Genomic DNA, 26827 nt, shown 5'->3' with positions numbered 1-26827 from the left:
ACCACTGCAAAAATGTAACGGCCAAGAAGCCACATAATGGTGTTGTTCTTTGTCCGGGGATAAAAAACCGTGTCCGGCCAGCAGAGGATATCAGTTGTAAATGCCGATTCCGAACTCCTGGTGAGTAACGCCAATTGTCGGCGCAGCCAGTACCACATGCGAAGACGGTCAGCGCAGGTAAATCGGTGTGGGAGCGTATCAACACAACCACACGTTTGACAAAGCGGAGAGACACATAAACCTATACGATGAAGTCGTTCGTTCGTAGGAATCAGCTGATTAACCACCTTATACCATAGGGAGGCAACAGTTGCTGAATGAACGGGTAAGCTAATATTCGTCCATATGTTACGCCAATTAAAACGGGGATACTGCAAAACAATCGGGTTGGAAGAAAAAGACCTGTGCCATTTGGCAAGCAGTGTTCGCGTAGTAAAAACAGGACGACGTTGTAAGTGGAGATCCAGGTAACTAATCTCAATGTAGAAGTCCCGAACATGTCGTAGCTTCGCATTTAGAGACCCTACGTTAATAGGCGGTGACAAGCTCGCAGGACGAACGACATGCAGTAATCGCGAAGTAACAGTCGGGGACTCAGAAAATAAAAGATGGAGGGTTCGCTTAACATAAAGGGCAGCAGCCTTGACACGGACATCGGTGAACGACAAGCCGCCCTCAAGACGCGGCTTCGTAAAAACATCACAACGTAATTTAAAAATGTGCCCCCGCCAAATATATCTGTTAATAAGCTGAACCATTTTTGCACCCTGCATTCGGGGAAGCGGAAACAACTGAGCAACGTAATATACTTTACATAAAACGTAAGTGTCTAATACACGCTTTTTTTGCAGTAGCGGTATCGAACGCCATGAGTGTTCGAATAAAACACCTTGAAGCTTGGAAATGGCCACTTGCCAATTTTTTGCAGCCATACGAAGAGGACACCGTTCAAGATAGATACCTAAATGTGTATGGTGTTCAACAGCCATAACCCACGGAATAACCACACGTTCAAAGCCCCGCAAATTCAGGAGTTTGCTTTTACGGGGATTAATACGAGAACCTGAGGCTGCAGAAAATTTATCTAGTTCCATTTTCAACAGCGGCACTTCTGCGGCGGAACGAAGCAAAACAACCAAATCATCAGCATAAGCTGTTGCTGTCTGGGTAACCCCAGAGATCGTAAGACCACGAAGTGTCGAGTTGAGACGTGTGAGGAGTGGTTGAAGGGAGAGAGCATAAAGGGTCATGGATAAAGGGCTACCTTGCGGGACGCCACGTTTAATATCAATGACCTTCGTCAGCTGGCCATTAATGTCAATCTCAGCAGAAATGCCAGTCGTCATATTCTTAAGTACCAGCAGCGCCTTTTCATTAAAACCGAGTCGGCGCAGCAGAAGCTCTAAAAACGAATGGGACACACGATCAAAAGCCTTACTAAAATCAACAAATAAAAGCGCGCAGGAAATATTGGTGACAGCGACAATCGACACAATATCACGATACCCCGCCAGAGGCGTCAAGATGGAGCGGCCCTGAAAGCAGCTTTGACAAGGAGTTATCACAGGTGTAAGCAAGAGGGATAGACGTGCATTAACAGCCCTAGCAGCCGTCTTATAATCAAAATTTAAAAGGGTTAAAGGACGAAAGTCACTAGCTGTCTTCAAACCAGCAGCTTTCGGTATCAGGACTACCGTACCTCTCTTGAAATCGGCTGGAATTGAGCCACCATTCAAAATTTCATTTACTATATCCGTAAAAACAGGCCCTATAATAGTCCAAAAGCGAACAAAAAACTCCTTAGGAAGGCCATCCGGACCAGGAGATTTGTGAGATGGGGAACAAGCAATAAAAGCTGAAATTTCGTCTGCAGTAAAAGGAGCTAAAAATTCCGTATTATGGTCCTCTGTTAAAACTGATGGGATAGCAGTTAAAATCTCGTCTTTATCAACCGCATCAGAATCAGCCACAGCATATAAGGTCTCATAGTAGCAGGTAAGTTCATGGGTTATTTGATTCTGTAAGGTAAGCCGGCGACCATTAGCTGCCATAAGACCGTCAATCAATACACGTCGACGGTTCTTTTGGTGACGAAACAGATGGTACATAGAAGTCATTTCACGTGCTAAGATGGACGGTGGTTTAGATTTAAGCTTCAATCCTTCCATCTGCAGTCGTTTAAGACTAAGGAGCTTGGCTTTAATTTTCCGAATCTCAGAAAGGTGGGCACATGTCATTCTAGAAGTATCATAAAGTTCGCGAAGCACCGAATAATAATACTCAAAAGTCAGTTTCAGATCCCGCGCTCTTTGATAACTGTAGGACATTAAAGTGCGACGTAGTTTTGGCTTCGCACAGTGGATCCACCAGTGAAGCTTTGACGGATAGTATCGCAGAGAACGTAAACACATGTCCCAAGCCGTCTGTATTAGAGGTTCGATGTCAGGGGCATCGAGCAAGGAGACATTTAATTTCCACAGCGGCCGATAAAGTTTAAGAGGCTGACGCTCCAAATTAATTATAACCGCAAGGGCACAATGATCCGTAAAACTGGCTGGAATAACATCTACATTTAAAACAGAAGCACTAAGGGGATCAGAAATATACAATCGGTCAAGGCGACTACTAGAGGTGGCAGTAAAAAATGTAAATTTAACTAAAGTGGGGTGTTTAACCTCCCACGCATCGCGTAGTCGTAGTTGACGTACAAGAGAATGTAGCTCGAAACAATAATTAAAATGAGGGGATTGGTCCTTAGCTTGTAATACACAATTAAAATCACCCCCCAATATCAAAGTCGCAGGATTTTTGCGTAAAAGATAAATCAAATCCTCTTTATAAAAACGAGACCTTTCCTGCCGTTTGCTGGAACCAGAGGGGGCGTAAATATTAACCAAGGTTGTGTCAAATAACCGACAACCAATACCCCTTCCCGAGTCTAAGAGCTCAATTTCGGTAACGGGGATACCGTCACGAATTAGTAAGGCAGTACCTGTGGAAAACTCAGGCGCAAAATTTATAATAGTGCGAAAGCCAGGAACAAACAGGTGTGCAACGGAGACTTCCTGCAGGAAAACAACATCAGCTGCAGAGTCATAAATAAACTGCTGCAGAGACGCTAACTTCAGAGCAGATTGAATGCTATTGATATTTAAGGTAATAAACGTGTACGCCTGCAACATCAACCAAAAAAGAGAAAACGAACCCTAATTACACCACATTAGAAGCAACTACATCCATATCATCAACATCAGACATGGCAGAGGGTGATTGCCCGGAATCAACGGAATCAGAGTCATCCTTTGCATGCTTGTGTTTTTTCCGCACCGCGTGAAGATTGGGGGGCACTTTCACCCGACGGCGTATCTGATGCACACCAGTTTCAAGAGCAGGTGGAGTGGGGGGTTCGAGATCAGGCACGTCAACCAAGGCATCCGAAGGATTAGCAGGGCAAGAGGAATCAGAAGAAGGAGCCAACAAGGGGAAAACTGCATCAGGAACATCGGCACCGGCATCAGAAGGTGTAGGGATTGGATGTGTAGGAGGTGGAGAGATAGGTTTGGAATCCGCTGAAGCGGAGCGCGCAGTACTAGGAGCGATTTTCCGACAAACAGCTGGCTGCACCGAAGTGTCGTCAACATGTTGTGATGCCTGTGTCGGGGGGGATGTCAACACCACCTCGACCGAATGTTGTGGCTCGTGCGCCGACGGTGTGGCAGCAAGTTTGACGTCATCAGGCAAAGCAGGAGACACAGCGGGAACAGAATCCGTAACAGGCATGGGAGATTCCGGAATTCTCTCGTCAGATTCGCAAACCGGCTGCGAAACAGCAGCTTCATCATCAGTGCTACCGGTATCACTAGCACGACGGCGTTTGTTATTGGAAACAGACGGGATCGGTGTAGGAGCAGCCGATACATCTGGGCGAGTGGGTAACGGGGGAAAACCTGCATCAGAGGAGGGTGTCACCCGTTGTGAAGAATCTACTGCAGGAGGCTGACAAGAAACAGTGGAGGAAGCTGCTGGCACAAGATCGGCAACCGTTAATTTGCGGCGTTGTGCTAGCCCATTTTGAAGCACAAACACCCGCTTAGGGCAATTAGCACGAACATGACCATTCTCATTACATAGAAAACACGTACCAACTTGCCCCTCATAAGTAAGATGAACACGATAACCACATACAACCAGATGGGACGGTATATTCGACTTAATATGCATTTCAACCGATCTGACACCATTATAACATTGCAGCTTATGTTGTGCAGACCAACGTTCATTTCGAATTGACCGAACAGTACCATAACCAAGCAAGGCGTCCTTGAGATAACTGTTTTCAACTTCAGGGGGTAAATTATAAACCCGAACTGTGGTATACGTAATTTCAGCATTTGAAACAGTAACACTGCTAACAGAACCATCTCTATGACGGAACGACACTTGCTCACCATGTTTAAGTAAAATCCTATCTAGCAAAACCGGGTTCAACAATTTCACAAAAAAGCAGTAAAGTTCTGTATCAAAATACGCCGTATGTACCTGGTCCGATGTAATGCCAATCGTATCCACAATCCATTCGTGAATTTCCAAAGAAGTTGGTTGCACATTCCTGGTGGCCTTGTTAAACTGAAAACTGAGAGTACACTTCCGCGGAAACAACCGGGAAGCCATAACACTTAACTAATGCGGCAAAAGCCGCTATATAACAAGACACAAAACAAACGTTAAGGTGACGAAACAACGAAGAAAAGAAGACAAAGAAACGTCACACACAGAAAGTAAATAGTCACAACCCGAGGGAAACGGCGGATCGAATACACAGCACGTCCGATCGCTGTCGCGTCTCAAGCGGAACTGCCCTGAGCTAAGGAGGCTGTTGCAGTGTATGCTTCTTTGCGTTCACCACAGCCGTCGAGAAAAATACACTTCAGAGCTTAGAAAATGCGTACAAAGATTTACTCTGCCACAACAATTCGCAACCACTGAGGTCCACAGCGATGACTGACGGGGTGCTGCCGTCTTTCATCTATCATCATCTGTGATCTTGGCTCAGGCCCGAAAAGACTCGCTATTTGGAAATTTTCGGTTCAAAGTATTACATTGGCCCATTTAAAATTGTGCTGCCCCCTGTGAGAATCGAACTCACGACCCCTGGTTTACAAGACCAGTGCTCTGCCCCTGAGCTAAGGAGGCTGTTGCAGTGTATGCTTCTTTGCGTTCACCACAGCCGTCGAGAAAAATACACTTCAGAGCTTAGAAAATGCGTACAAAGATTTACTCTGCCACAACAATTCGCAACCACTGAGGTCCACAGCGATGACTGACGGGGTGCTGCCGTCTTTCATCTACCATCATCTGTGATCTTGGCTCAGGCCCGAAAAGACTCGCTATTTGGAAATTTTCGGTTCAAAGTATTACATTGGCCCATTTAAAATTGTGCTGCCCCCTGTGAGAATCGAACTCACGACCCCTAGTTTACAAGACCAGTGCTCTGCCCCTGAGCTAAGCTGCCGTCTTTCATCTATCATCATCTGTGATCTTGGCTCAGGCCCGAAAAGACTCGCTATTTGGAAATTTTCGGTTCAAAGTATTACATTGGCCCACTTAAAATTGTGCTGCCCCCTGTGAGAATCGAACTCATGACCCCTGGTTTACAAGACCAGTGCTCTGCCCCTGAGCTAAGGAGGCTGTTGCAGTGTATGCTTCTTTGCGTTCACCACAGCCGTCGAGAAAAATACACTTCAGAGCTTAGAAAATGCGTACAAAGATTTACTCTGCCACAACAATTCGCAACCACTGAGGTCCACAGCGATGACTGACGGGGTGCTGCCGTCTTTCATCTATCATCATCTGTGATCTTGGCTCAGGCCCGAAAAGACTCGCTATTTGGAAATTTTCGGTTCAAAGTATTACATTGGCCCATTTAAAATTGTGCTGCCCCCTGTGAGAATCGAACTCACGACCCCTGGTTTACAAGACCAGTGCTCTGCCCCTGAGCTAAGGAGGCTGTTGCAGTGTATGCTTCTTTGCGTTCACCACAGCCGTCGAGAAAAATACACTTCAGAGCTTAGAAAATGCGTACAAAGATTTACTCTGCCACAACAATTCGCAACCACTGAGGTCCACAGCGATGACTGACGGGGTGCTGCCGTCTTTCATCTATCATCATCTGTGATCTTGGCTCAGGCCCGAAAAGACTCGCTATTTGGAAATTTTCGGTTCAAAGTATTACATTGGCCCATTTAAAATTGTGCTGCCCCCTGTGAGAATCGAACTCACGACCCCTGGTTTACAAGACCAGTGCTCTGCCCCTGAGCTAAGGAGGCTGTTGCAGTGTATGCTTCTTTGCGTTCACCACAGCCGTCGAGAAAAATACACTTCAGAGCTTAGAAAATGCGTACAAAGATTTACTCTGCCACAACAATTCGCAACCACTGAGGTCCACAGCGATGACTGACGGGGTGCTGCCGTCTTTCATCTATCATCATCTGTGATCTTGGCTCAGGCCCGAAAAGACTCGTTATTTGGAAATTTTCGGTTCAAAGTATTACATTGGCCCATTTAAAATTGTGCTGCCCCCTGTGAGAATCGAACTCACGACCCCTGGTTTACAAGACCAGTGCTTTGCCCCTGAGCTAAGGAGCCTGTTGCAGTGTATGCTTCTTTGCGTTCACCACAGCCGTCGAGAAAAATACACTTCAGAGCTTAGAAAATGCGTACAAAGATTTACTCTGCCACAACAATTCGCAACCACTGAGGTCCACAGCGATGACTGACGGGGTGCTGCCGTCTTTCATCTATCATCATCTGTGATCTTGGCTCAGGCCCGAAAAGACTCGCTATTTGGAAATTTTCGGTTCAAAGTATTACATTGGCCCATTTAAAATTGTGCTGCCCCCTGTGAGAATCGAACTCACGACCCCTGGTTTACAAGACCAGTGCTCTGCCCCTGAGCTAAGGAGGCTGTTGCAGTGTATGCTTCTTTGCGTTCACCACAGCCGTCGAGAAAAATACAATTCAGAGCTTAGAAAATGCGTACAAAGATTTACTCTGCCACAACAATTCGCAAACACTGAGGTCCACAGCGATGACTGACGGGGTGCTGCCGTCTTTCATCTATCATCATCTGTGATCTTGGCTCAGGCCCGAAAAGACTCGCTATTTGGAAATTTTCGGTTCAAAGTATTACATTGGCCCATTTAAAATTGTGCTGCCCCCTGTGAGAACCGAACTCACGACCCCTGGTTTACAAGACCAGTGTTCTGCCCCTGAGCTAAGGAGGCTGTTGCAGTGTATGCTTCTTTGCGTTCACCACAGCCGTCGAGAAAAATACACTTCAGAGCTTAGAAAATGCGTACAAAAATTTACTCTGCCACAACAATTCGCAACCACTGAGGTCCACAGCGATGACTGACGGGGTGCTGCCGTCTTTCATCTATCATCATCTGTGATCTTGGCTCAGGCCCGAAAAGACTCGCTATTTGGAAATTTTCGGTTCAAAGTATTACATTGGCCCATTTAAAATTGTGCTGCCCCCTGTGAGAATCGAACTCACGACCCCTGGTTTACAAGACCAGTGCTCTGCCCCTGAGCTAAGGAGGCTGTTGCAGTGTATGCTTCTTTGCGTTCACCACAGCCGTCGAGAAAAATACACTTCAGAGCTTAGAAAATGCGTACAAAGATTTACTCTGCCACAACAATTCGCAACCACTGAGGTCCACAGCGATGACTGACGGGGTGCTGCCGTCTTTCATCTATCATCATCTGTGATCTTGGCTCAGGCCCGAAAAGACTCGCTATTTGGAAATTTTCGGTTCAAAGTATTACATTGGCCCATTTAAAATTGTGCTGCCCCCTGTGAGAACCGAACTCACGACCCCTGGTTTCCAAGACCATTGCTCTGCCCCTAAGCTAAGGAGGCTGTTGCAGTGTATGCTTCTTTGCGTTCACCACAGCCGTCGAGAAAAATACACTTCAGAGCTTAGAAAATGCGTACAAAAATTTACTCTGCCACAACAATTCGCAACCACTGAGGTCCACAGCGATGACTGACGGGGTGCTGCCGTCTTTCATCTATCATCATCTGTGATCTTGGCTCAGGCCCGAAAAGACTCGCTATTTGGAAATTTTCGGTTCAAAGTATTACATTGGCCCATTTAAAATTGTGCTGCCCCCTGTGAGAATCGAACTCACGACCCCTGGTTTACAAGACCAGTGCTCTGCCCCTGAGCTAAGGAGGCTGTTGCAGTGTATGCTTCTTTGCGTTCACCACAGCCGTCGAGAAAAATACACTTCAGAGCTTAGAAAATGCGTACAAAGATTTACTCTGCCACAACAATTCGCAACCACTGAGGTCCACAGCGATGACTGACGGGGTGCTGCCGTCTTTCATCTATCATCATCTGTGATCTTGGCTCAGGCCCGAAAAGACTCGCTATTTGGAAATTTTCGGTTCAAAGTATTACATTGGCCCATTTAAAATTGTGCTGCCCCCTGTGAGAACCGAACTCACGACCCCTGGTTTACAAGACCAGTGCTCTGCCCCTGAGCTAAGGAGGCTGTTGCAGTGTATGCTTCTTTGCGTTCACCACAGCCGTCGAGAAAAATACACTTCAGAGCTTAGAAAATGCGTACAAAGATTTACTCTGCCACAACAATTCGCAACCACTGAGGTCCACAGCGATGACTGACGGGGTGCTGCCGTCTTTCATCTATCATCATCTGTGATCTTGGCTCAGGCCCGAAAAGACTCGCTATTTGGAAATTTTCGGTTCAAAGTATTACATTGGCCCATTTAAAATTGTGCTGCCCCCTGTGAGAATCGAACTCACGACCCCTGGTTTACAAGACCAGTGCTCTGCCCCTGAGCTTTTTTTTTTTTTTTTTTAACCACTTTTTTTTTTTTTTATTTTAACCACTTTTTTCAATGAAAAACGAAACCCTTAACCTTCTATGAAAATAAAGTTGAATGTTGAAAATGACAACGAAAAGACTGCCCTCCTGGGCAAGGTAGATTTGCTGCTCGAAGAATAAACGTAACATAAACACAGCTTCTTATCTCACTCAATGATAGTTCCTGTAGCCAGTGTGCAGCAAGTCAGTGAAGGCCCCAGTGTGAGGGGGAGGCAGGACACGACACAGAAGCAGTGGGGCCTCTTCGCGGCACTACTGGTGTCCCGCGGCCCGGCCTCACCCCCGTACACTCAGGTGACCTATCCGATACCCATGCGATTAAATGCTATTTTAAGCATATTGCCGAAGAGTTTCCCATGATTCGGGTACGTGCATGTTTTGGCGAATTCGATATTCATAAACATCTTGAATTCCAAAAAATTGTCACCGCCAAAATTATTAAAGACGTAGCTGGAATAGGTACCCAGCAACCACAAAACTGCATTGTTTTTCGTCTGCGGATAAAATTGCACATCAGGACGAGACAGTAGTGTTGACGAAACATTGGCGGTTGTAGTCCTGGTAAGAAGAGCTATTTTTTCTCGAAGCCAAGCCCAGTTCTGGAGACGTTCCCCGCAGGTGTAGCGGTGGAGAACTGTATCCGTCAGTTGGCAGCGATGACAGAGAGGGGTGTCACTGAGCCCGATTTTGTGTAACCTCTCGTTCGTGCTAACCACATCATTGATGGCTTTGTACCAAGCAGTGCGAGCATCGGAACTGAGGACACGGGAACTGACATTGCGCCATACGATATCCCAGTTCATGCCACCGAGCTTCGTTGCCAATGGATTCTTTCCTTCGTGTTGTCTCCAGTCCGCTATTATCGCTTGTGCAGTTAAATGTTGAGAATTTAAGACCTCTTGACTGATGTAGCTCCGTGAAAGGTAATATTCTCTGATATGTTTGAGCCGATAACTGATGGGCTGAATATTCAGCGGTGGATCAAGGCTTTGCGGCCTGGCGGCAGTGAATAATTGCGCTGTAATGCCGGAAGGATCATTGTTAATTATAGCGGCCGTCCTTTTAACATAGAGAGCCATCGCTTTCACCTTGATATCTACTAATCCCATCCCTCCATTCTGGGGATGGAGTGCCGCAGTTTTGGCAGACACGCGAAAAATTTCCCCTCTCCAAATAAAATGGGTGACCTTCGACATAATTTGCTTAGCAATGACGGCAGGCAGTGGCAGGAGCTGCGCCGTGTAGAAGGCTTTTGATAAAATACAGGAGTTGACCAGATGGATCCGTTCAAATTGATTGAGGCTTCTGTGGGAATTGTCAATGAGAGCACCGTTTAGTTTACGCACTACTTCCCTCCAGTTAGCCGCCGCCATCTTTAAAGGGGACGCCGTCAATATGACGCCGAGAGCCTTGTGGACGCTGACTTCCTGAGCGTAGCCCACTTGCAAATGCTGGAGGCCACAGAGGTTAATAAATTTACTTTTCTTGTCATTCAATTTAGCCCCCGACGCCAAACAGTATTGCTGGAGGGGAGCCGCTAAAGTGGTGACATCATTCTCATTGCGGACAACCACACCCACATCGTCGGCATAGGCGCCTACGACAGTTTTTTTTCCTGAAAGTGTTAGCCCTGTGAGTTTCGCCTGCAGTTGGAGTAACAGAGGTTCGAGTGAAAGAACAAAAAGTAACATGGACAAAGGGCTGCCTTGTGGTATCCCTCTGTTGATTTGAATCGGTTGGGTTAGTTGCGAGTTGACAGAAAGTCTTGCGTTGATCCCCAGTGCCATGTTTTTGATCATGTCAATCGCGTTCTGCAAGAAACCGAATCTTTTCATGGTTTCAAGGAGGTACTCGTGAGTGACGAGGTCAAAGGCTTTAAAAAAGTCCAGAAAAATCAGCCCACACTTCACGTTACTGGCGTTCGTTAAAGCAATGATATCCCGGTAAAAAGCTGCCGTTTGCAATACAGTTCTCCCGAAAGCACATGTCTGCTGACGTCCAATGAATTTTGCAGTGAGTGGCATTATTCGCGTGTTGATTGCACGGGCGACTATTTTATAATCGGAGTTTAACAATGAAATGGGGCGGAAGTTGGCGATATTTTTTGTACCTCTGCTTTTAGGGATAAGCACAATTTTGCATTCCTTAAAGGCAAGTGGTATAGGCTTCCCTTGAAAAACTTCGTTCACTAATTGGGTGATTTTGTCCCCGATGATGTGCCAATACCTCCTGTAAAATTCAATGGGTAATCCATCAGGACCAGGGGACTTCCTGATCGGCGAGTGGCAGACAATCTCCAAAACATCTTTATTACTAAATTCCAAAGAAATGGTGTCATTGTCTTCTCTAGTTATGGGAGAGGAAATGGCACTAAACAGTTCGTCATAGCAGTCGTCGTGAGTAGCCACTGACGTGTAAGTGTCAACAAAATAATCGTGTAGTGCCTTGATAATCTCTCGCTGGGTGTCGACAGTCGTGCCATCACCTAGTTTCAGGGCCTCAATAAAAGTCCTCCGTCTGTTCTTAGCATGTTTGACTAGGTGGTATAGAGCGGCTGTTTCATCGTCTCTGACCGACTTCACTTTTGATTTGATCTTAAGACCTTCCAGCTGCATTCTCTTAAGATTGATTAATTTCGCCTTTATTTTTCGAATGTCGTCTATTCTGGTGTTCGCGGCGTCGGCTCTATCACAGAGGTCGCGTAAGATAGTGTAGTAGAACTCCATCGTCTTCTTTATCGCGGCTGCTCTGTCAATACCGAAGAATATAATAACCTTTCGCAGTTTGGGTTTTGCATGCTGAGTCCACCACGCTATGGTGCTACGAAAGTGTGTGGTAGTGCGCAAACACTGCTCCCAAGTGCGTCGCACCGCCGCCTCTAGGTCAGCATCCGTTAATAAGGAGACGTTCAAGTTCCATTGATTTTTATACCAACGCGTTGGTTGTGGCAGCAAATTCAGGCACGCAACGACACCACTGTGATCGGAGAAGCTGGAGGGTATTGTTTCAATTTGTAACAAGACTTTCTCTAAAACGTCGGAAACATAAATCCTGTCAATTCTGCTGCATGAATTCGCGACGATGTGTGTGAATCGTACCAAGGTCGGGTACCTAATTTCCCACGCGTCTTTCAGTTTGAGGTCTGTCACGAGACGCTTTAATTCAGGCGAATAATTAAAATTCGGGGACTGATCTTTCTGGGATAAAACACAATTAAAATCACCTCCAATGATAACACGTTCGGGATTTTTCCGTAACAAATAGATGATATGTTCCTTAAAAAAATTTGCTCGTTCCGCTCTATAGGTACTACCAGAAGGCGCGTACAAGTTAATGATGGTGACGCCAAAAACGGTGACACCCACACCTCTACCCGAATCTAACTTGTCAATCTGAGTGGCGGGAATGCCTTCTCTAAGTAAGATGGCAGTCCCCACGTTCGAGTCGGGGGAAAAATTAGTAATAGCAACAAAACCAGGAAGAGTTAAATGTGGCATGGCCACCTCCTGCAAAAGAGCGATATCTGTTCCCGACTCATAGAGATATTGTTTTAAGGCACTCAGTTTCACCTCCGACCGGATTTTATTAATATTTAATGTCGTGATCGTATAGGCCTGCGACATAATGGCAGTACGTTGCAGAGGCGGAAGGAGCAAATGTCTTTAAAGGGCCACATCTTCATGCCATTCCATATTTGTGGCCGGGAAATTCGAGTCTGTGACGTCACTGAGTTGTATTCTTGCGTCTTTGTTCTTACTCTTTTTACGCACAGCATTTACATTAGGTTGCACTCTGATCCTGGGGCGGACACTGTGGAGCACCTCCGCAGCCGGCGGCGTGGGAGGGTCGTGGGTGATGTCAATCTGCTCTCCCGGCACATCCCGCGAAGGGATCGCACGCGGCGATACCGCCGGCGAGCGAGCAGCTGAACTATCACTCGCACTATCAGCCTGTTTGGCAACATTCTCTGCCCGCACCTGTTTGTTGTCATCGACAGACCCGGACAGCTGTGTTTGCATTATTTCCTGGAGTTGTTGACATTCCCCTTGTTGTGAGTCCTGAACCGAAGCGGCTGCCACGTGATGTGTACCGTCGGCGCTCAGAGATGTTTGTGTACCACCATCACAGGCCTCTGTGTGTGTACTTCCTGCAGGAATGTGAGCAACACGTACAGGTTGGTCGGTCTGAGTTGGCTGTCGCGGAAGTTCTAAGGCACTAGCCAGCGGTAACTGCTTAACTTCCACGGAAGTAGCGGCACTTGAAATTGTGGGAGGAGAAGCGTCCACAATAGCCTCACCGATTGGAGCTTTCGTTTCCGAGCCGGATTCCCGATCGTCCTTTTTCGCGGTCTCATGCGCACTAGAGGTGTCGTTATCAGAACCACTGCTGTCACAAGTTCTGCGCCTCTTATTGGTCGCGGCATCGAGTTTCGCAGGGGGCAACGCACCTTTTTCTCTCCGAACCACAACCGGAAACTCATCAGAGCGAAATTCTTGTTGCTGTTCCGAAGGCATTTCAGAACTAGGGATCCCAATCTCTGTCATCGGCTTGGCCGCCACTACATCCGCCAAAGTAAGCCTTTTACGCTGCTGGAGGGAATTCTTTAACACAAACATGCGCCTGGGGCAGTCTTGACGCAAGTGACCACTCTCATTACAGATATGACAGGTCGGAGTTTGGCCAATGTAAGTAACGTGAGCCTTATAGTCACAAACAAGTATATGGGATGGAATATTCTGCTTTACTTGCATTTCAACAGATCGAACGCCACTGTAACATTGCAACCTATGTTGACTTGACCACCGTTCATTTCGAATCTGCTTAACGTCACCGAATTTGGACAGTACCTCCTTCAGATAACAATTTTCGACTGCAGGGGGTAAGTTAAAAATACGCACGTTCGTGTAGTCTACATCGGCATTGGAAATGAGCACTGTACTTACAGAGTCGTCCCGGTGTCGGAAAATAGCACTTCCTCCGTGCTTCGTCATGATCTTCTCCAGTAAAACAGGATTCAGCAATTTAACAAAAAAACAATACTGCTCGGTATCATAATAGGCGGTGTGCACTTGGTCAGATGTAATCCCAATAACATCAACGATCCAGTCATGTATCTCCAGTGAACTCGGTTGCACAGATCGGGTGGACTTGTCGAAATCAAAACGGAGTGTACATTTTCGTGGAAATAACCTGGACATTGCAGCAGATAGCGAGCGGTTAACCCGCTACAATAAGACCGCAACAAAAATACAAATGGAAAACGATATAAACTGCAGAATAACACAACACTCGCAAACAGAAATATGAGTGGAAAACACGCCTTGTGAACACGCGGCGGAGCGGAGCACTGATACGTCCGACCTGCACGGTGTCGCAAGCGCGACTGAGCTAAGGAGGCTGTTGCAGTGTATGCTTCTTTGCGTTCACCACAGCTGTCAAGAAAAATACACTTCAGAGCTTAGAAAATGCGTACAAAGATTTACTCTGCCACAACAATTCGCAACCACTGAGGTCCACAGCGATGACTGACGGGGTGCTGCCGTCTTTCATCTATCATCATCTGTGATCTTGGCTCAGGCCCGAAAAGACTCGCTATTTGGAAATTTTCGGTTCAAAGTATTACATTGGCCCATTTAAAATTGTGCTGCCCCCTGTGAGAATCGAACTCACGACCCCTGGTTTACAAGACCAGTGCTCTGCCCCTGAGCTAAGGAGGCTGTTGCAGTGTATGCTTCTTTGCGTTCACCACAGCCGTCGAGAAAAATACACTTCAGAGCTTAGAAAATGCGTACAAAGATTTACTCTGCCACAACAATTCGCAACCACTGAGGTCCACAGCGATGACTGACGGGGTGCTGCCGTCTTTCATCTATCATCATCTGTGATCTTGGCTCAGGCCCGAAAAGACTCGCTATTTGGAAATTTTCGGTTCAAAGTATTACATTGGCCCATTTAAAATTGTGCTGCCCCCTGTGAGAATCGAACTCACGACCCCTTGTTTACAAGACCAGTGCTCTGCCCCTGGGCTAAGGAGGCTGTTGCAGTGTATGCTTCTTTGCGTTCACCACAGCCGTCGAGAAAAATACACTTCAGAGCTTAGAAAATGCGTACAAAGATTTACTCTGCCACAACAATTCGCAACCACTGAGGTCCACAGCGATGACTGACGGGGTGCTGCCGTCTTTCATCTATCATCATCTGTGATCTTGGCTCAGGCCCGAAAAGACTCGCTATTTGGAAATTTTCGGTTCAAAGTATTACATTGGCCCATTTAAAATTGTGCTGCCCCCTGTGAGAATCGAACTCACGACCCCTGGTTTACAAGACCAGTGCTCTGCCCCTGAGCTAAGGAGGCTGTTGCAGTGTATGCCTCTTTGCGTTCACCACAGTCGTCGAGAAAAATACACTTCAGAGCTTAGAAAATGCGTACAAAGATTTACTCTGCCACAACAATTCGCAACCACTGAGGTCCACAGCGATGACTGACGGGGTGCTGCCGTCTTTCATCTATCATCATCTGTGATCTTGGCTCAGGCCCGAAAAGACTCGCTATTTGGAAATTTTCGGTTCAAAGTATTACATTGGCCCATTTAAAATTGTGCTGCCCCCTGTGAGAATCGAACTCACGACCCCTGGTTTACAAGACCAGTGCTCTGCCCCTGAGCTAAGGAGGCTGTTGCAGTGTATGCTTCTTTGCGTTCACCACAGCCGTCGAGAAAAATACACTTCAGAGCTTAGAAAATGCGTACAAAGATTTACTCTGCCACAACAATTCGCAACCACTGAGGTCCACAGCGATGACTGACGGGGTGCTGCCGTCTTTCATCTATCATCATCTGTGATCTTGGCTCAGGCCCGAAAAGACTCGCTATTTGGAAATTTTCGGTTCAAAGTATTACATTGGCCCATTTAAAATTGTGCTGCCCCCTGTGAGAATCGAACTCACGACCCCTGGTTTACAAGACCAGTGCTCTGCCCCTTTTTTTTTTTTTAGCAACTTTTTTTTTCCCAACTGAGCTATTTTTTTTTCTTATTCCTTGGTTGTTCTTTGTTAATTTTTTTTTTCATTTTTCTATTCTTTTTTTAGAGGTGTTCTTCAGAAGCAGGCCTGCGGAAACAAAGTGGGCAGGGGTCGAAACCCGAGGCCTGGCCACGATGGCTCCACAGTCTCGCCCCCGAATGGCACCTGCACAAGGGCATCGGACCTTCCCCTACTGTCTCGTTACTTGGCCTCATTGTTGCTGTTTTTCAGCCAAAAGTGCCACGAAAACTGCAGTCCTGGCGTAGAGGGAAAAGAAAAAAGAAAGAAAAAAAATAAAAGAAGGACGACACGGGATAGTTGCAAATCCAGAAACATCATAAAAAGGTGGCGCTCATGGGCGACCTTATCCAACACCCTCTCTTTCGAACGTCAGGGTAAGCATATTGGCAAAGTCATCGCGGAGACGTGGCAATCGCAAGCGGGCCCAGTAAGCAGTAAGCATGTACTGCTGAAACGCTAGGTGTTCATCCTCCTCATGACAAGTGACGACAAAATGTACAAAATGTCCAACCAACCACATGACTGTATGAAGCTTCGTCCGCGGAAAAAAATAAGAATCGGGCCGTACGATGATATCAATGGTATAAGCGGCTTCAGCAGACCTAGTGACAAAAGCCAGTTGTTTCCTGAGCCAACGCCAATTGGCAAGGTGGCCACAACAGGTGAAGCGATGCTCAAGGGTATCCAGGAGACCACACCGAGTACATTTGTCCGTGTCAGAAAGACCAATGCGGTGCAGTCGTACATTTGTGGGGATCAAATTATTAATTACCCTATACCACGTGGACGTCACGGCCATAGAGTGGATCGGCAGACTAACATTCTTCCAGACGTTCCTCCAGGAGACAGTGGGAAACGCCAGTTCTATTGGATTGGGACCGTCCTGCCCCTTCCAGCGGGCAATCAAACACTTGGTCGTTGGCACAGGTCGTCGCAAAAAGACGTCACCGAGGTAGCTCACCGCAATGTAAAATTCCCGGATGTGCTTCAACTTAAAATTGAGGCGACCGACGTCGACAGGTGGAGCAAGGCTCCCCGGACGCATGACTGTAAAAAGCTTGGACGTAATGGAACTCACTTCTCGTGTTACAATTAGAGTCGTACGGCGGACGTACAACGCTGACGCCTTGCGAGTAATGTCAGAGAGACCCAAGCCTCCGGAGAGACGCGGTTTCGTCATAACCTCATAACGTACTTTGAAGAGATGACCCTTCCATATAAACCTGCCGGACAGTTGGCGCAACCTTTTCGCCACCATCAGGGGAAGTGGGAACAGCTGAGCAACATAATAGGATTTACATAAAACGTACGTGTCTAAAATGCGAACTTTTTGCAAAATGGTAAGGGAACGCTGTTCATGGACCATCAGAGCACCCTGTATCTTCTCGGTGACAGATTTCCAATTTAAAGCCGCCATTTTTAGAGGACACCGATCAACGATAATCCCCAAGGACGTATGGCGATCGACAAAAGTGGCCCAAGGGACATCAGCATCGCGAAATCCTCGAATGTCAAGGATCTTGCATTTGCCTTGATTAAGACGTGCTCCAGAGACACGACAGTAAGCATCAACTGCCCCTTTCAACAACGGGATATCAGTACGCTGACGGAGGAGAACAACGACATCATCCGCGTATGCCTTAATAGTGAGGTGGCCACCAGAGAGGGTCATACCCTGAAGCTTGAGAGCAACAGTCCGAAGCAGCGGTTCCAGAGACAATATGAATAAGGACATAGAAAGCGGACTACCCTGAGGCACCCCTCGGCGGATATTAATGAGCGGCGTCAGCTGCCCATTGACAGACACCCGGGCAGTGATTCCCCTATACAAATTGCCAAGAACACCACGGGATGAAGCGTTAAAACCTATTGTTGCTAAAACACGATCTAAAAAGACATGACTAACGTGATCAAAAGCCTTATAAAAATCAAGGAAAGCAAAGGCACAATGGACATTGGTAACCGCCGCAACCGAGACAACATCCCGATATTCGGCTACAGGGGTCAGAATAGATCTATCATTTAAACAACATTGATGTGCACCAATCACATCCCTAAGCAGTGAAGATAATCGGCTATTGAGCGCTCTAGCAGCTGTCTTGTAGTCAAAATTCAGCAATGTGAGCGGACGAAGATTGGCAACAGATAAACGACCAGAGGACTTGGGAATTAAAACAATTTTCCCTACTTTAAAAGCGGCAGGCACATCCATCCCCCTGACAATCTCATTTAAAATCCGCGTAAAAGTGCCACCCAAAAGAGGCCAAAAACGAAGATAAAATTCTTTAGGTAGGCCGTCTGGACCCGGCGATTTACCGGACGGAGAGCGAGCAATAAAATCGAAAACATCATCTACCTGGAACTCCCGGAGAAAGTCGTCGTTCGCGTCAGGCGCGACCGTCGCAGTAAGATCCCCAAGGACATCATCCGAAAGCGACTCTCCAGAATCATCGGCAGAATACAGACTAGCGTAATACTGATGGAGAGCACGAGTCATTTCCTCCTGTGCAATAAGCTGCCGTCCATCATCCACCGTAAGAGAAGAGATGAAGGAGCGACGACGACGAGTCTGATGCCGTAGCAGGTGGTACAAGGATGTCAGTTCACCTTCAACAAGAGAGTGAGGTTTCGACTTAACTCGCAGACCATCCATCTGCCGTCGTTTAAGGCTTAAGAGCTTGGCTTTAATACGACGAACATCATGGATCCGCAGAGGAGAGGTACCCGCCGCGTCATACAGTTCACGCAGGACAGAGTAGTAATATTCATACGTGTTCTTAAAATCACGCGCCCTTGCAGCACAGTAAAAAATCAAAGTCTGACGAATCTTGGGCTTGGCAAACGCAGTCCACCATACCAGCAAGGAGGGGTAACGCGGGACAGAGCGAAGACATCGCTCCCACACGGCACTTATAACATCATCTATAGCACTGTCGGCAAGGTGGGAAACATTTAACATCCACTGGGAACGATATAGTTTGGCAGGTTGGTGACTAAGATTTACAGTTGCAGTAAAAGCACAATGGTCAGAAAAACTAGTAGGAATAACGTCGACAGAAAGAAGTTTATCACATAAGAAATCAGAGAAGTAGAATCTGTCGAGTCTGCTGCATGAGGACGCGGTAAAAAACGTATATTTCACCAGGGTGGGATATTTGTGTTCCCAAACGTCACGCAGATGCATCGTACGAACCAAGTCATGTAAATCACGGCAATAATTAAAATTGGGAGACTGGTCTTCAGGGCGTAAAACACAATTAAAATCGCCTCCGAGCAGGAGACTTCGAGGACTCTGGCGCAAAAGATAAATAAGCTCTTCCTTATAAAAGCGCGATCGAGCCACAGTGTGACCCGAACCAGAGGGGGCATACAAAACAACGAGGTGGAGATCAAAAAGACGACAACCAATCCCACGGCCAGAGTCAAGGAATTCAACGTCGGTAATAGGAATGCCCTCTCGAAAGAAAAGAGCAGTTCCTGTTGAATATTCCGGCGCGACATTAAAAACAGTTTGAAATCCAGGTAGAGAGAGATCAGAAAACAACACTTCCTGCAAAAACACTACGTCCGCACAGGCGTCGTAAATAAACTGCCGCAAAGAGGCAATGCGAACGTCGGACTCAATACGGTTAACATTTAAGGTAAGAAAGGTGTATGCTTGAACCATAGAGAGAAAAGCGAGAGAAGAAATCACCTACACTGACGCACCAATGTCACACTCCATAGCAGGGGAGACGGAGGCATCCGAGGGAGGGGGACTGCTACCCCGTTCCGCGGATCCCTTACGCTTCGGTTTTTTACGAACAGCATTAACGTTCGGCTGAACGCGTAACTTGCGTCGGCTGACGGGCAAGGAAGCTTCAGCCGCCGGTGACGTAGGAGGGTCAAGTTCTGTATCCGACACCACCCGCGCCGGTCCACATCCGGGATCCGGGGTCGCGGGGGAAACATCCGACGAAACGGAATGGTCGACATCGACACTAGCATCCGGCAAACATGGACTACACGGAGGCGAAACGTGAGCAGGAAGGTCCGAGGCCGCAAGGGTGGAAGGAAGCGGAGCAGCTCCGCTGGCAGAGCTGTGGGGCAGCGAAGCAGGAAGTTGTTGCGGCTCCACTTGTTGTGACAACGAAGTCGGTTGGGAAGACGGCGCCAACCGGCCCGACCGACGATGCGACTCGAGAGAAGCCGCGTCGGAGGGCGGAGGGGCGTCAGCAGCCGCCACCGGAACCGCTACCTCAGGAGGGCAGGGAGCATCGACACTACTCTGTGGCTCGGAGGATGCCGGTCGCTCAGACTGGGGCATCTCAGGGAGATCCTCATCCGTACTATTTCCATCTTGTGGGCGACGCCTCTTATGATGCAATAGAGGCACACCCACCTGAGGGACAGACGGAACAGCATCAGATTTAGCACGCAAAGGAGGAAATTCTGTGTCAGGGGTGTGCAAAACCTGTGGCGGGGCGCTACGAACATTGGACTGTGCTACACCAAGAGTAGAACCAACTGCAACGAGGTCAGCGACCGTTAACTTGCGACGCTGTTCGAGAGAATTTTTTAAAACAAAAACCCTCCGCGGACAGTCGGTACGCACGTGACCACTTTCATTGCACAAAAAACACGTGCCAACCTGACCACTATATGTGACATGAACACGATATCCACCGATCTGCAGGTGAGATGGAATATTCTGCTTAATGTGCATTTCGACTGAACGAATACCACTGTAACATTGCAGGCGATGTTGGCTTGACCAGCGTTCAAGGCGAATGCTCTTAACATCACCATACTTTTGTAGACCCTCCTTAAGATAGACATTATCCACCTCCGGTGGAAGGTTGTAAACACGAACACTGGTGTACGTAATGGAAGCATTGGAAAGCAACACGGTACTGACAGAATCATCCCGATGCCGAAAGAGAACTTGATATCCAAATTTAGAAAGAATTTTATCAACCTGAAGTGGGTCCATAAACTTAACAAAGAAAACATACAGTTCGGTATCAAAATAAGCAGTGTGCACCTGATCCGAATGAACACCAAAGGTATCTACCAACCAATCATGAATCTCAAGGGAACTAGGTTGCACATGGCGGGTTGACTTGTCAAAAGCAAAACTAACTGTAGCCTGACGAGGAATAACCTGGGACGACATTTTCAAACTATGCGGTAGAAACCGCTACACAAAACACACTGAAAGAAAGACAGAAAGTAACACAAGGTACGAAACAACGACTGAGAAACACTCACAGAAGTTGCAACACAACACGGAAACAAAAACGATATTCCACTATACGTAACGCTACGGCGGAGCGGAAGACTAGGCACGTCCACACTGCACGGCGTCTAAAGCGGAACTGCCCCTGAGCTAAGGAGGCTGTTGCAGTGTATGCTTCTTTGCGTTCACCACAGCCGTCGAGAAAAATACACTTCAGAGCTTAGAAAATGCGTACAAAGATTTACTCTGCCACAACAATTCGCAACCACTGAGGTCCACAGCGATGACTGACGGGGTGCTGCCGTCTTTCATCTATCATCATCTGTGATCTTGGCTCAGGCCCGAAAAGACTCGCTATTTGGAAATTTTCGGTTCAAAGTATTACATTGGCCCATTTAAAATTGTGCTGCCCCCTGTGAGAATCGAACTCACGACCCCTGGTTTACAAGACCAGTGCTCTGCCCCTGAGCTAAGGAGGCTGTTGCAGTGTATGCTTCTTTGCGTTCACCACAGCCGTCGAGAAAAATACACTTCAGAGCTTAGAAAATGCGTACAAAGATTTACTCTGCCACAACAATTCGCCACCACTGAGGTCCACAGCGATGACTGACGGGGTGCTGCCGTCTTTCATCTATCATCATCTGTGATCTTGGCTCAGGCCCGAAAAGACTCGCTATTTGGAAATTTTCGGTTCAAAGTATTACATTGGCCCATTTAAAATTGTGCTGCCCCCTGTGAGAATCGAACTCACGACCCCTGGTTTACAAGACCAGTGCTCTGCCCCTGAGCTAAGGAGGCTGTTGCAGTGTATGCTTCTTTGCGTTCACCACAGCCGTCGAGAAAAATACACTTCAGAGCTTAGAAAATGCGTACAAAGATTTACTCTGCCACAACAATTCGCAACCACTGAGGTCCACAGCGATGACTGACGGGGTGCTGCCGTCTTTCATCTATCATCATCTGTGATCTTGGCTCAGGCCCGAAAAGACTCGCTATTTGGAAATTTTCGGTTCAAAGTATTACATTGGCCCATTTAAAATTGTGCTGCCCCCTGTGAGAATCGAACTCACGACCCCTGGTTTACAAGACCAGTGCTCTGCCCCTTTTTTTTTTTTTTCTTTTTTCTTTTTTTTTTTGTACAATTTTACTTTTTGTGTCTCTGCCCCTTTTTTTTATTTTTTTTTTTTATTTTTTTTCCCTTGTTTTAGACCGGTGCTTTACCACATTTTTTTTCTTTCTTCCTTGTTCTCTTCGATTTACCTCTTGTTTCTTTTTCTTAGTTTATTGTTTTCATTGTGGAAAAGTTAGAGGTGACAGCGAGATTCAGGCCTGCGGAAGCAAAGTGGGCAGGGGTCGAAGTCTGAGGCCTGGCCACGATGACTCCACCGTCCAGTTTCCGAATGTCACCTGTACAAGGGCGTCGTACTATCCCCTACTGTCTTGGTTCTTGGTCTCTCGTTCGTTTTTCTTGTGCGCCCTAAAGGTCCACGAAAACCTCAGTCCTGGTATAGAGAAGAAAACATACATAAAAGCGGCAAATCCAGAAACAGTGTAAAAGAAAACGGCTCACACAGGTGACCTTAGCCAACACCCTCTCTTTCAAATGTCAGGCTAAGCATATTTGCAAAATCATCACGGAGGCCTGGCAATCGCAAGCGCTGCCAGTAAGCAGTAAGCATGTACTGCCGAAACGCTAGGTGTCCATCCTCTTCATGACAACTGTTGACAAAATGTACGAAATGACCAATCAACCACATGACGGTATTGAGCTTCGTTCGCGGAAAAAAGGAAGAATCGGGCCGGACGATGATGTCAATAGTATAAGAGGCTTCAGCAGACCTAGTGACAAAAGCAAGTTGTTTCCTGAGCCAACGCCAATTAGCAAGGTGCCCACAGCAGGTGAATCGATGCTCAAGGGTATCCAGGAGACCACACCGAGTACAGTTGTCCGTGTCAGAAAGACCAATACGGTGCAGACGTACATTGGTGGGGACCAAATTATTAATTACCCTATACCATGTGGACGCCACAGCCATAGAGTGGATCGGCAGACTAACATTCTTCCAGACGTTCCTCCAGGACACGGATGGAGACGCCAGTTCTATTGGATTGGGACCGGCCAGCCCCTCCCAGCGGGCAATCAAGCCCTTGGTCGTTGGCACCGGTCGTCGCATGAAGACGTCACCGAGGTAACTCACCGCAATGTAAAATTCCCGGATGTGTTTCAACTGAAAATTGAGGCGACCGACATCGACAGGTGGAGCAAGGCTCTCCGGACGCACAACAGTAAAAAGCCTGGATGTAATTGAAGTCACCTCTTGCGTAACAATTAGAGTCGTACGGCGGACGTACAAAGCAGACGCCTTGCGAGTAATGTCAGAGAGGCCCAAGCCTCCGGAAATACGCGGTTTCGTCATTACCTCGTAACGTAACTTGAATAGATGGCCCTTCCATATAAATCTGCTAGACAATTGGCGCAACCTTTTCGCCACCATCATGGGAAGTGGGAACAGCTGAGCAACATAATAAGCTTTACATAGAACGTAGGTGTCTAAGATTCTGACTTTTTGCAAAATGGTAGCAGAGCGCTGCTCATGGACCATCAGAGCCCCCTGTATCTTCTCGGTGACAGATTTCCAATTAAGAGCCGCCATTTTTAGAGGACATCGATCAATGATAATCCCCAAGGACGTATGGCGATCGACAAAAGTGGCCCAAGGGACATCAGCATCGCGAAATCCCCGAATATCAAGGAACTTACATTTACCCTGATTGAGCCGCGCTCCAGAGACACGACAGTATGCATCAACTGCCCCTTTCAACAACGGGATATCATCACGGTGACGGAGGAGAACAACGACATCATCCGCATATGCCTTAACAGTGAGCTTCGCACCAGAGAGGGTCATACCATGAAGCTTGAGAACAATAGTCCGAAGCAGCGGTTCCAGGGACAATACGAATAAAGACATAGAGAGCGGACTACCCTGAGGCACCCCGCGGCGGATAGCAATGGGCGGCGTCAGCTGCCCATTGACTGACACCCGAGCAGTTATTCCCCTATACAAATTGCCAAGAACACCACGTGATGAAGCGTTAAAACCTATTGTACCTAAAACACGATCTAAAAACACATGACTGACGTGATCAAAAGCCTTATAAAAATCAAGGAAAGCAAAGGCACAATGTACGTTTGTAACCGCCGCAACCGAGATAACATCCCGATATTCGGCTACTGGGGTCAGAATAGATCTATCATGAAAACAACATTGATGTGCACCAATCACACCCCGAAGCAGAGAAGACAACCGGCTATTGAGCGCCCTAGCAGCTGTCTTGTAGTCAAAGTTCAGCAATGTGAGCGGACGAAGATTGGCAGCAGATAAACGACCAGAGGACTTCGGAATTAAAACAATTTTCCCTACTTTAAAATCGGCAGGCACATCCATCCCCCTGACAATCTCATTTAAAATCTGCGTAAAAATGCCACCCAAAAGAGGCCAAAAACGGAGATAAAATTCTTTAGGCAGGCCGTCTGGACCCGGCGATTTACTGGACGGAGAGCGAGCAATAAAATCGAAAACATCATCTACCTGGAACTCCCGGAGAAATTCGCCGTTCGCGTCAGGCGCGATCGTCGCAGTTAGATCCCCAAGGACATCATCCGAAAGAGACTCACCAGAATCATCGGCAGAATAGAGACTAGCGTAATACTGATGGAGAGCACGAACCATTTCCTCCTGTGCAATAAGCTGCCGTCCATCATCCACCGTAAGAGAAGAGATGAAGGAGCGACGACGACGAGTCTGATGCCGTAGCAGGTGGTACAAGGATGTCAGTTCACCTTCAACAAGAGAGTGAGGTTTCGACTTAACTCGCAGACCATCCATCTGTCGTCGTTTAAGGCTCAAGAGCTTGGCTTTAATACGACGAACATCATGGATCCGCAGAGGAGAGGTACCCGCCGCATCATATAGTTCACGCAGGACAGAGTAGTAATATTCATACGTGTTCTTAAAATCACGCGCCCTTGCAGCACAGTAAAAAATCAAAGTCTGACGAATCTTGGGCTTGGCAAACGCAGTCCACCATACCAGCAAGGAGGGGTAACGCGGGACAGAGCGAAGACATCGCTCCCACACGGCACTTATAACATCATCTATAGCACTGTCGGCAAGGTGGGAAACATTTAACATCCACTGGGAACGATAAAGTTTTGCAGGTTGGTGACTAAGATTTATAGTTGCAGTAAAAGCACAATGGTCAGAAAAACTAGTAGGAATAACGTCGACAGAAAGAATTTTATCACATAAAAATTCAGAGAAGTAGAATCTGTCGAGTCTACTGCATGAGGACGCGGTAAAAAACGTATATTTCACCAGGGTGGGAGATTTGTGTTCCCAAACGTCACGCAGATGCATCGTACGAACTAAGTCATGTAAATCGCGGCAATAATTAAAATTGGGAGACTGGTCTTCAGGGCGTAAAACACAATTAAAATCGCCTCCGAGCAGGAGACTCCGAGGACTCTGGCGCAAAAGATAAATAAGCTCTTCCTTATAAAAGCGCGATCGAGTCACAGTGTGACCCGAACCAGAGGGGGCATACAAAACAACGAGGCGGAGATCAAAAAGACGACAACCAATCCCACGGCCAGAGTCAAGGAATTCAATGTCAGTAATAGGAATGCCCTCTCGAAAGAAAAGAGCAGTTCCTGTTGAATATTCCGGCGCGACATTAAAAACAGTTTGAAATCCAGGTAGAGAGAGATCAGAAAACAACACTTCCTGCAAAAACACTACGTCCGCACAGGCGTCGTAAATAAACTGCCGCAAAGAGGCAATGCGAACGTCGGACTCAATACGGTTAACATTTAAGGTAAGAAAGGTGTATGCTTGAACCATAGAGAGAAAAGCGAGAGAGGAAATCACCTACAGCGACGCACCAGCGTCACAGTCCATAGCAGGGGAGACGGAGGCATCCGAGGGAGGGGGACTGCTACCCCGATCCGCGGATCCCTTACGCTTCGGTTTTTTACGAACAGCATTAACGTTCGGCTGAACGCGTAACTTGCGTCGGTTGACGGGCAAGGAAGCTTCAGCCGCCGGTGACGTAGGAGGGTCAAGTTCTGTATCCGACACCACCCGCGCCGGTCCACATGCGGGATCCGGGGTCGCGGGGGAAACATCCGACAAAACGGAATGGTCAACACCGACACTAGCATCCGGCAAACATGGACTGCACGGAGGCGAAACGTGAGCAGGAAGGTCCGAGACCGCAAAGTTGGAAGGAAGCGGAGCAGCACCGCTGGCAGAGGTATGGGGCAGCGAAGCAGGAAGTTGTCGCGGCTCCACTTGTTGTGACAACGAAGTCGGTTCGGAAGACGCCGCCAACAGGCCCGACCGACAATCCGACTCGAGAGAAGCTGCGTCGGAGGCCGGAGGGGCGTCAGCAGCCGCCACCGGAACCGCTACCTCAGGAGGGCAGGGAGCAGCTACAGTACACAATGGCTCGGAGGATGCCGGTCGCTCGGACTGGGGCATCTCAGGGAGATCCTCATCCGTACTATTGCCATCGTGTGGGCGACGCCTCTTATTATTCAAAAGTGGCACACCCACCTGAGGGACAGACGGAACAACATCAGATTTAGCACG

General features: G+C 47.5%; 16 non-coding genes across 16 annotated transcripts; all 16 read right to left on the bottom strand.

Annotated features, from left to right (window-relative positions):
• Window positions 1-5121: 5121 nt before the first annotated feature.
• On the bottom strand, window positions 5122-5193 carry Trnat-ugu (transfer RNA threonine (anticodon UGU)). The gene has a single exon. It is a non-coding gene; the product is annotated as a tRNA-Thr (tRNA).
• Window positions 5194-5616: 423 nt separating this feature from the next.
• On the bottom strand, window positions 5617-5688 carry Trnat-ugu (transfer RNA threonine (anticodon UGU)). Its single transcript has one exon. It is a non-coding gene; the product is annotated as a tRNA-Thr (tRNA).
• A 247-nt stretch (window positions 5689-5935) lies between these two features.
• Window positions 5936-6007, bottom strand: Trnat-ugu (transfer RNA threonine (anticodon UGU)). The gene has a single exon. It is a non-coding gene; the product is annotated as a tRNA-Thr (tRNA).
• A 247-nt stretch (window positions 6008-6254) lies between these two features.
• Trnat-ugu (transfer RNA threonine (anticodon UGU)) lies at window positions 6255-6326 on the bottom strand. The gene has a single exon. It is a non-coding gene; the product is annotated as a tRNA-Thr (tRNA).
• Window positions 6327-6573: 247 nt separating this feature from the next.
• On the bottom strand, window positions 6574-6645 carry Trnat-ugu (transfer RNA threonine (anticodon UGU)). The gene has a single exon. It is a non-coding gene; the product is annotated as a tRNA-Thr (tRNA).
• A 247-nt stretch (window positions 6646-6892) lies between these two features.
• On the bottom strand, window positions 6893-6964 carry Trnat-ugu (transfer RNA threonine (anticodon UGU)). Its single transcript has one exon. It is a non-coding gene; the product is annotated as a tRNA-Thr (tRNA).
• Window positions 6965-7530: 566 nt separating this feature from the next.
• On the bottom strand, window positions 7531-7602 carry Trnat-ugu (transfer RNA threonine (anticodon UGU)). The gene has a single exon. It is a non-coding gene; the product is annotated as a tRNA-Thr (tRNA).
• A 247-nt stretch (window positions 7603-7849) lies between these two features.
• On the bottom strand, window positions 7850-7921 carry Trnap-ugg (transfer RNA proline (anticodon UGG)). Its single transcript has one exon. It is a non-coding gene; the product is annotated as a tRNA-Pro (tRNA).
• A 247-nt stretch (window positions 7922-8168) lies between these two features.
• Trnat-ugu (transfer RNA threonine (anticodon UGU)) lies at window positions 8169-8240 on the bottom strand. Its single transcript has one exon. It is a non-coding gene; the product is annotated as a tRNA-Thr (tRNA).
• A 247-nt stretch (window positions 8241-8487) lies between these two features.
• Window positions 8488-8559, bottom strand: Trnat-ugu (transfer RNA threonine (anticodon UGU)). The gene has a single exon. It is a non-coding gene; the product is annotated as a tRNA-Thr (tRNA).
• Window positions 8560-14558: 5999 nt separating this feature from the next.
• Trnat-ugu (transfer RNA threonine (anticodon UGU)) lies at window positions 14559-14630 on the bottom strand. Its single transcript has one exon. It is a non-coding gene; the product is annotated as a tRNA-Thr (tRNA).
• A 247-nt stretch (window positions 14631-14877) lies between these two features.
• Trnat-ugu (transfer RNA threonine (anticodon UGU)) lies at window positions 14878-14949 on the bottom strand. Its single transcript has one exon. It is a non-coding gene; the product is annotated as a tRNA-Thr (tRNA).
• A 247-nt stretch (window positions 14950-15196) lies between these two features.
• Trnat-ugu (transfer RNA threonine (anticodon UGU)) lies at window positions 15197-15268 on the bottom strand. The gene has a single exon. It is a non-coding gene; the product is annotated as a tRNA-Thr (tRNA).
• A 247-nt stretch (window positions 15269-15515) lies between these two features.
• Trnat-ugu (transfer RNA threonine (anticodon UGU)) lies at window positions 15516-15587 on the bottom strand. The gene has a single exon. It is a non-coding gene; the product is annotated as a tRNA-Thr (tRNA).
• A 5993-nt stretch (window positions 15588-21580) lies between these two features.
• Trnat-ugu (transfer RNA threonine (anticodon UGU)) lies at window positions 21581-21652 on the bottom strand. Its single transcript has one exon. It is a non-coding gene; the product is annotated as a tRNA-Thr (tRNA).
• Window positions 21653-21899: 247 nt separating this feature from the next.
• Trnat-ugu (transfer RNA threonine (anticodon UGU)) lies at window positions 21900-21971 on the bottom strand. The gene has a single exon. It is a non-coding gene; the product is annotated as a tRNA-Thr (tRNA).
• Window positions 21972-26827: the final 4856 nt, after the last annotated feature.

The sequence above is a fragment of the Schistocerca nitens genome, chromosome 1 (genome assembly GCF_023898315.1).
Source record: "Schistocerca nitens isolate TAMUIC-IGC-003100 chromosome 1, iqSchNite1.1, whole genome shotgun sequence".
Lineage (NCBI taxonomy): Eukaryota > Metazoa > Arthropoda > Insecta > Orthoptera > Acrididae > Schistocerca > Schistocerca nitens.
The sequence above is the reverse complement of the archived record's forward strand: the minus strand, read 5'-3'. Positions and strand labels throughout refer to the sequence as shown.